Source organism: Sprattus sprattus (assembly GCF_963457725.1).
Source record: "Sprattus sprattus genome assembly, chromosome: 13".
NCBI lineage: Eukaryota > Metazoa > Chordata > Actinopteri > Clupeiformes > Clupeidae > Sprattus > Sprattus sprattus.
Window position 1 is genome coordinate 6,955,784 of NC_137911.1, and position 7,094 is coordinate 6,962,877.

At 40.5% G+C, this 7,094-nt stretch overlaps 1 protein-coding gene across 3 annotated transcripts in view; it reads right to left on the reverse strand.

Moving 5' to 3' along the window:
* Positions 1-2,488, reverse strand: part of ktn1 (kinectin 1) — a 40,382-nt gene extending 37,894 nt beyond the window's left edge. For all 3 annotated transcript variants that reach the window (XM_080850400.1, XM_080850401.1, XM_080850399.1), the window contains exon 1: positions 2,348-2,488. The gene's annotated coding sequence lies outside the window, so the exon portion shown is untranslated. The remainder of the gene's footprint in view (positions 1-2,347) is intronic.
* Positions 2,489-7,094: the final 4,606 nt, after the last annotated feature.

A 7,094-nucleotide genomic window follows, 5' to 3' on the forward strand; every position in this document is an offset into this window, starting at 1 on the left:
CAAGTTTTTCAATTTCCAATGTTAGAAATCTGGTACTAGCCAACTCTTTAATCTACTACTGCACATTTCATTTCATATTTTTAAGGTAAAACATCACAAATAAGTGACAGATGCTGTGACTATGATATTCTAAACATCTAAAGAAGTACTGACATTGTCCATATTATCTGTCCATAAGTAGGTGAGAAGTATGGTTTTGAACGTCCGTGATACTTAATTGGCACGGTTTAGATTTTTTTTTATGTTTTAAAATTAAGACAGGGCCGATGAAAGACAGTAGAAACTGTATTACCATGAACACAGAACTTATAAAATACCAAAGTGGAGGAAGAGAATGCTATGTTGTTTGGTCCCACCCATCTGACTGAAACAGGCCTACAACTGGCATATCACATTCAGCAATTAAATTAGACCATCAAGTAACAGTCTTCAGTCATAGATTATAATCTTAACAGTTTATCTACCGAAACTTTAAAGTGTGTGAATGAATGTCCATATAACGGATGAGTGGCGTTATAAACCCTTAATAATGAGCAGTGTGATACAAACTTTCAACTTTAAAAGGGAAGCATATTACTTTGACAGAATAGTGATTCATATAGCCTACATGAGTAATACATACTGTCTATACGCAGGTGCGCAAATTACATTGGAATACACAGCACAGCAGTTCCATGATAGGATATCTGAATCATATCAGATTTAGTACCATATATGGATGTGGCACAGACTGGATATGTAATACCATGCACTTTTGTCCTGCTTTAACTGACATGACATATATCCGATCTGTGCCACTTGGAAGCAATTAGGTCACATTTATGATGCAGCCAAAGTGAGGCTTTTGAATTGGTTGACTCAGAACCCAATGGTTCATCAAGCCATATGTAAGAATGAATGACAGACAAAACAGTGTTGCCAGAGACCTGCAACCCACGCTAACCCCAAAGGTGGCTACCATATACATATTCATAAATTATCTCAGAGCTTTGATAACACAAAAGGACACAGACAAACGCCCATATGTATTTATATTTTAAATAATATTTAACCTTAAGTAAGAAAATATGGTGAAAACATTTAGATCACAACATGAAATTCTCTTCATAGGCTGCATCCTGATAATCTATGCGAGCACCCCCACCCACTCCCCGCCCCCTGTTTCGCGACCCACACTCTGGAAACCCCAGCCTGGGCAATATAACCAACTGGGATGAGCATTAACAGAGAACGCTATGATGCTAGAATGTTCCTGCAACATACTAAAAAAGGCTCAATTTCCACTGAGTTCGACCTGGTTCAAAATATCGGGTCACCGAAGTTTGCTTTAAGTATATGCGCAAGGCGTATCCGAAACTCTTGGCGTCCAGGGTTCAACATCATGTTGAGTATATCGCATTCTGTTCTTTGCAGGAAAATCATCATCATACAGACTCTTCGGAACTCGTCTCGAGTAAAAGGAAGCTTAATGTTCTATTAACGTTCTACCTTGCAATAGGATATACGCTTGACAATCTGTATTAGATCCCCTCGGAATATCTCCTGTAGGTGCCTGGGTAGATTTAATATTTCCCCATTTCGTTAGTATTTCACCGTGTAAGGCCTTGCAATAAAAATGAATCATGTTTGCAATTACAGCATTTTAATATTTTGTATTAGTATTTTATCATTATTAAGCAACCCTATTTTTACAAAACCGTAACAAACAAGGATTTGGCTCGATAGTGCTGGTGGCAAATGCTATGAATACCTTCTAAAATGCTGCAGTCGCCTAGACAGCCAGGTAGCCTTGATAGCTAAGTAGTAGGTAACTGCCGTGCTTAGCTTCCTGGCACCGGCATACATTTCACTTATGCCTGTCACCCCTGCCTTAACCACCATGGAGCTAGCTTACCATGGGGTGTTGTACCAAGTACCATGGGCTGTATAGTGAGCATAAAATCGGCTTCAAAATGTTAACGTTATCAACGCAAGTTTACGTTACAGAATGTGGAGTGCTAACATTCGTGGGCTAAACGAGCTAGCATCAGACATGACAGGCTGGCTAATGTTAGCTGTGTTTAATCATATGTTGCACAATGACTGTCAAATTATTGAAGCAGTGGGCTCTCGTAAGGGCCTCACACCCGACGCCCATCCCCATGCCTCTCATAATTTCCCACCTCTCAAGCACGCCGAAGCGCCGGCATGGCCAAGGGTCAAGTGGCAGGCCCGCAAGTTTGCCGACTGATACCAACTTGCGATGCGCAAAAGCAATGCTAGCTAACTAGCTAAGTTAGCTCCGTTTAGCGCTTTCTGGATGACAAAACAGCTCCATATTTCAGCAGGAAAAAAACGTTGCGCACACCTGTGATGATTTTGCAGCTGCGATCACTGTTGAAATTAGGTTGTTCCGGCCTATTGTGGTGACTCGGGGACACTGATTCCTTCCCAGCTGCTGAGGTGCATATGTCCGTCCAATGGGGCAGTCAGGTGCGTCGTCGCAGCGTTCTGCACGTTCCTCAGGACAGAGCGCACAATGCAAGGGTGGGAATGGCACCCTCGGAAGGAGCACGGGCTCTCGCGATGAGAGGATTCGCCTCTAAAAGGCACAGTCTCAGCTCTGGATGCTTTGGAGCCATAAGCGAACACACATGCTTACTGTATACCGCCCCTCCCCTCTGCAATGAAATCTTGACTACTAAACCTATTTAACCCACATTCACCTTTAACAATCATTCACATTTGATATTTGGCTGTAAAACAAATGTTATACTAACAAATATCAGTGTAAAAAATATTATTAAGATTCTTTAGCACAATACAATAGGTTTTTTTTTTATATATAGAGAGCAACTTCTGTTACATTAATCATGTGATGCATGAAACACTGCCCTCCACTTCAACTGATGCTAATATTTAAAATGTACGAATATGATTTTAATATTTAATTCAATTGTATTTAAGCAATATAGCACGAGTGGGGTAGGTAAGGGATAATCCCACGGGTGGTGTTTGGCCGTAGCCACCGAGGCCGCAGGCCGAGTGGCGTAGGCAACAACACTCGTGGGATTATCCCTATAATCCCTTACCTACCCCACTCCCACGAGTGCTATATTGCTTTTATAAAACAATTCTACCGTCAACAAATTAACATTTCAACACAAAGTTATTGATTAAAAATGGTTTATTTCGCCATTGTTTCTCCGCAACAAAAAATAGTTCCCTTGTCAACGTCTTGGTTTGGAATTTGAAGAATTTTGAATTAACGGTTATCATCAACGCGAATGTTTTCATCGCGGAGTGATTTATTATTAGCTGTGAAAAGTCCCGTAACTGTTGGTATGTTGACGAATAACCTATAGCATGGAACGTCTCTCGTCCAATCAGAAACAGCTAAATTACGCAATAGAACCCAATTGTTTTATAATGATTTATATAGCACCAACAACAGCAGCTGTCAAAGCCAGTCTGCCCTAGTCGGACTTGCACTGTGCCTTTGTTGGTTTGAGCATTCTCAAGTCAAACATTTGTCTGTACTCCCAGAAACATTACACGCCTTTATAATCAATAACTTTATGCTAATGAGTGTGTCACAATTCAACACTAAATTAGCCTGGATACCAGACCAAACTTAGACCCCACCCACAACATTTCAAGTATGGAAGTTCAGTCTGGCATTGCTCGGTTGGGGAGAAAATATGCCCGACCAAAAACTGTACAGCCAATCGAATTGTGAGGGCGGGCTTTATACGATGATGGACAGATGATCAACAGTAACATAATCAACCACGTCTTCAAAGAGCCCTTAGGTTGAACATGGCTGCCGCTGGAGAGCTGAAATGTGAAGGTATTGACATCGAGTCTGTTTTAGATCACATCGACAGTGCATTCATTTTTGAAAGAGGAACAGAGAAACGCAGAGAAAGGCATTTCTCAATCGAAAAGATGTTTTTGCCGTCATTCCTACGGGATTCGTTAAAAGTTGAATTTATCAGCTACGTTATAGTCATATTACGTTGCTCTGATTGGTGTTAGGTCTATCCAATTGAGCAAAGAGGCCTTTTTTTCCTGGCTCGGTTGAAACACGCCCCATAATCACAGCCCAATGGAGCAGTGACTAGAGCAGTGAGCACTGACTAGAATTATGAGTATGACAACGTCAGGCTACACTAAAATATATTGGTAGATGAAAATGAGAGCATCAGTTAAAATGTCATTGACTTCTTTCTGCAAACGAGCTACAACATGTATTATATGTTATATTATATGCATTATATGTTACATTTATTATTTTCCCCTATAAAACTAAAGGAACTGAAAATCCCAATCACTGCCTATTAAAGGCACCCAGTGCAACTTTATATAAACATTCAATGAAAAATAAACATTCAATTTCTAGTCTTTTTTACAAGTAGTAAGTTTCAATAACTCCATACCATTACATATCGACATTCAAGGAGCAAAGATGAGACGTCGTTGTGTGGTGAGAACTGATAGAAAATCGTAAACAACAACAATCGCCGGTGGGGAGAGGCCATTTTTCCATTGACTGGAATCCTGAATTGAAATGTTTATTTTTAAGCCTCGAAAGTTGCACTGGGTGCCTTTAAAGTTTGAGTCTGCGATTCTATTGCAATTCACTTTTTGTCAAATTCAGCTCATTGCTACTCATAGCCCCGCCCTCTAGCTATCCATTCAGTGTGTGCGCTCCAAAGAGCTCTGGGGCCGTATTCACAAAGCCTTTTATCTTACCACTAGGAGTGCTCCTAACTCGCGCTAAAACCTTTTACGTAGGAGTAATTTCTTAAAAGTGATTCACAACGGCTCTGAGACCTACTCATACTAAGGATAATACCAACTCCTAAGCTTAAGATAAAAACTCCGTTGCTATGGATGACGTCGATTCTCATGCACGAGTTTAGAAGGGGTGAGGACGGTGATTGGTTGTTGACAGGCTCTCTCATTAAAAACGAATTTGTGACGTCCCTCTAACAATCCCACTATATCAACTGAAAATAAGAGAATAACCTAGGCTTCAAATTAAGTCATATTAAATAGTTATGGACAGTGCAGTTAGCAGAATGCACACGCATGATGACAAGTTTGTGCATCCAACGGGAATGACACTTTGCACGATAAGATAATTAGAAAGCGATCAATATATAATATGGCAATTGCATGTAATCAAGGCAGTAATAATTAAAGCACCCAGCAAACTGTTAGGCTATTATATTTCCAGCCCTTGACCACTTCAAATATCAGCACATACGGCCCTTCAAGCCCTCCAATCTTAATTGATCAAAGCGAAACGAACGTGAACCGTAGCCTAGGCGAAAGCCTACTGGTCCCAGGACCAATAGCCACTGTCACCCCAGCGGCATCCAGCTGGTAAGTTCTCAAAAACCTGCGACCGCTCTCCGTTGAAATGCACGAGTCATCGGTACATCCAGGCCACGGTGGACGAATTATTGTAATGTGTGTCCCTTCACTGGACATTCCTGCGATCGCCATGGAATTTACTTTGATATTGTGTAATAGGCGATTGTCCAAAAGCAACTGGATAAACTGTTGGATGATGTGGGGTCTACAGTGCGTTGATAGTTTGATGAATTAAACGGCTGACTGATGATTCCCAGTGTCGTCATTTGCGTTTTCCGCCAGGCCAAATAGGCTATCTTTATGTTTCCAAACATTTCACTTCGGGACACATCGTTGTTTAAAGGCGCCATTGCATCCCGCGCTAATTCTACGACAATATTAATACCTTCACGGTTTAAGCAATGTCTTTTATCAATTCCAAGTCGGCTGCAGCCATCTTACGATTTTTTGTGAATAGGTCTTAGTGATTTAGGAGTCCTCATGAGGAGTTTTAAGCTGTCCTAGACTTAGGTGCTACTTTTAGGGATCAAATATTTTGTGAATTGCTCTTAGTACAAAAAATTAGGAGTCCTACATTTAAGACTGACACGCCCATTATTTTTAGGAGTTTCTCCTAAATTCGCCACTTATGAGCTACTTTTAGCCCTAAGATTCTTTGTGAATACGGCCCCTGGTCTTCGAACACAGTCCTGGCGCTGTAAATGGGAAACAAACATGGTGGCTTGGACCAACACATAAATCCCCATGCCTCTCATAATTTCCCACCTCTCAAGCACGCTGAAGCGCCGGCATGGCCAAGGGTCAAGTGGCAGGCCTGCAAGTTTGCCGCCTGATACCAACTTGCGACGCGCGATAGCAATGCTAGCTTACTAGCTAAGTTAGCTCCGTCTACCGCTTTCTGGATGACCAACAGTTCCATATGTCAGTAGAAGAAAATGTTGGGCACACCTGTAATGACTTTGCAGCTGCGATTACTGTTAAAATTAGGTTTCTCTGGTCTTTTGTGGTGATTTAGGAACACTGATTCTTTCCTAGCTGCTGGGGTGCATATGAGAGGTCAAATTAAAAACATCTATGTTGTTTACTTTAACGTAGACTTGCTGACATTTTTTTATGCAATGTTGATCATGATGGAAATACCCTTAGATTCAATCTAACATCTTGATGTATACACAACCATATTTTTTTAATGTAAATCGAGATGAATGGCTCTAAGGAGGTGTTTGAGTTTGTCTGGTCTCCCCAAATAAGTACCCACTGCCAAAAGTTTTTCTTTTAGCCCCAATCCAATTCTATCGAATATGGAGCTTTATGATAATCTTTCTGCACCCCTTCTATAACGACTGTTGTTTTGTTATCATGGTTTACATTATTTGCGTTCATTAATATTATTATACACAGTATGCGTTTCTTTTAGTTTATTATGTTAAATATGTTCTAAAGTGTTATCATTTCGACAGAACTCATTGGGACTTCTAAGTTAAGAGTTGTGAACCTTTCGCAAGGTAGCCATCCAAGCAACAAGTTGTGGAGCTAGGGAAAAAGTTGACATTTACTGACAGATGTACATTTAATATAAGTCTATATTTGACTAATATAGAAATCGTGTTGCATTTGTGGCAGTCTCTCTGTGATTGTGTGGGTAATTTGTAGAATACTCTGAAGCAAAATCAAATATTGTATTAGTTTTACTTAAAGATAACAAGGGACAAATAAGGAAAAAAATATTTTCG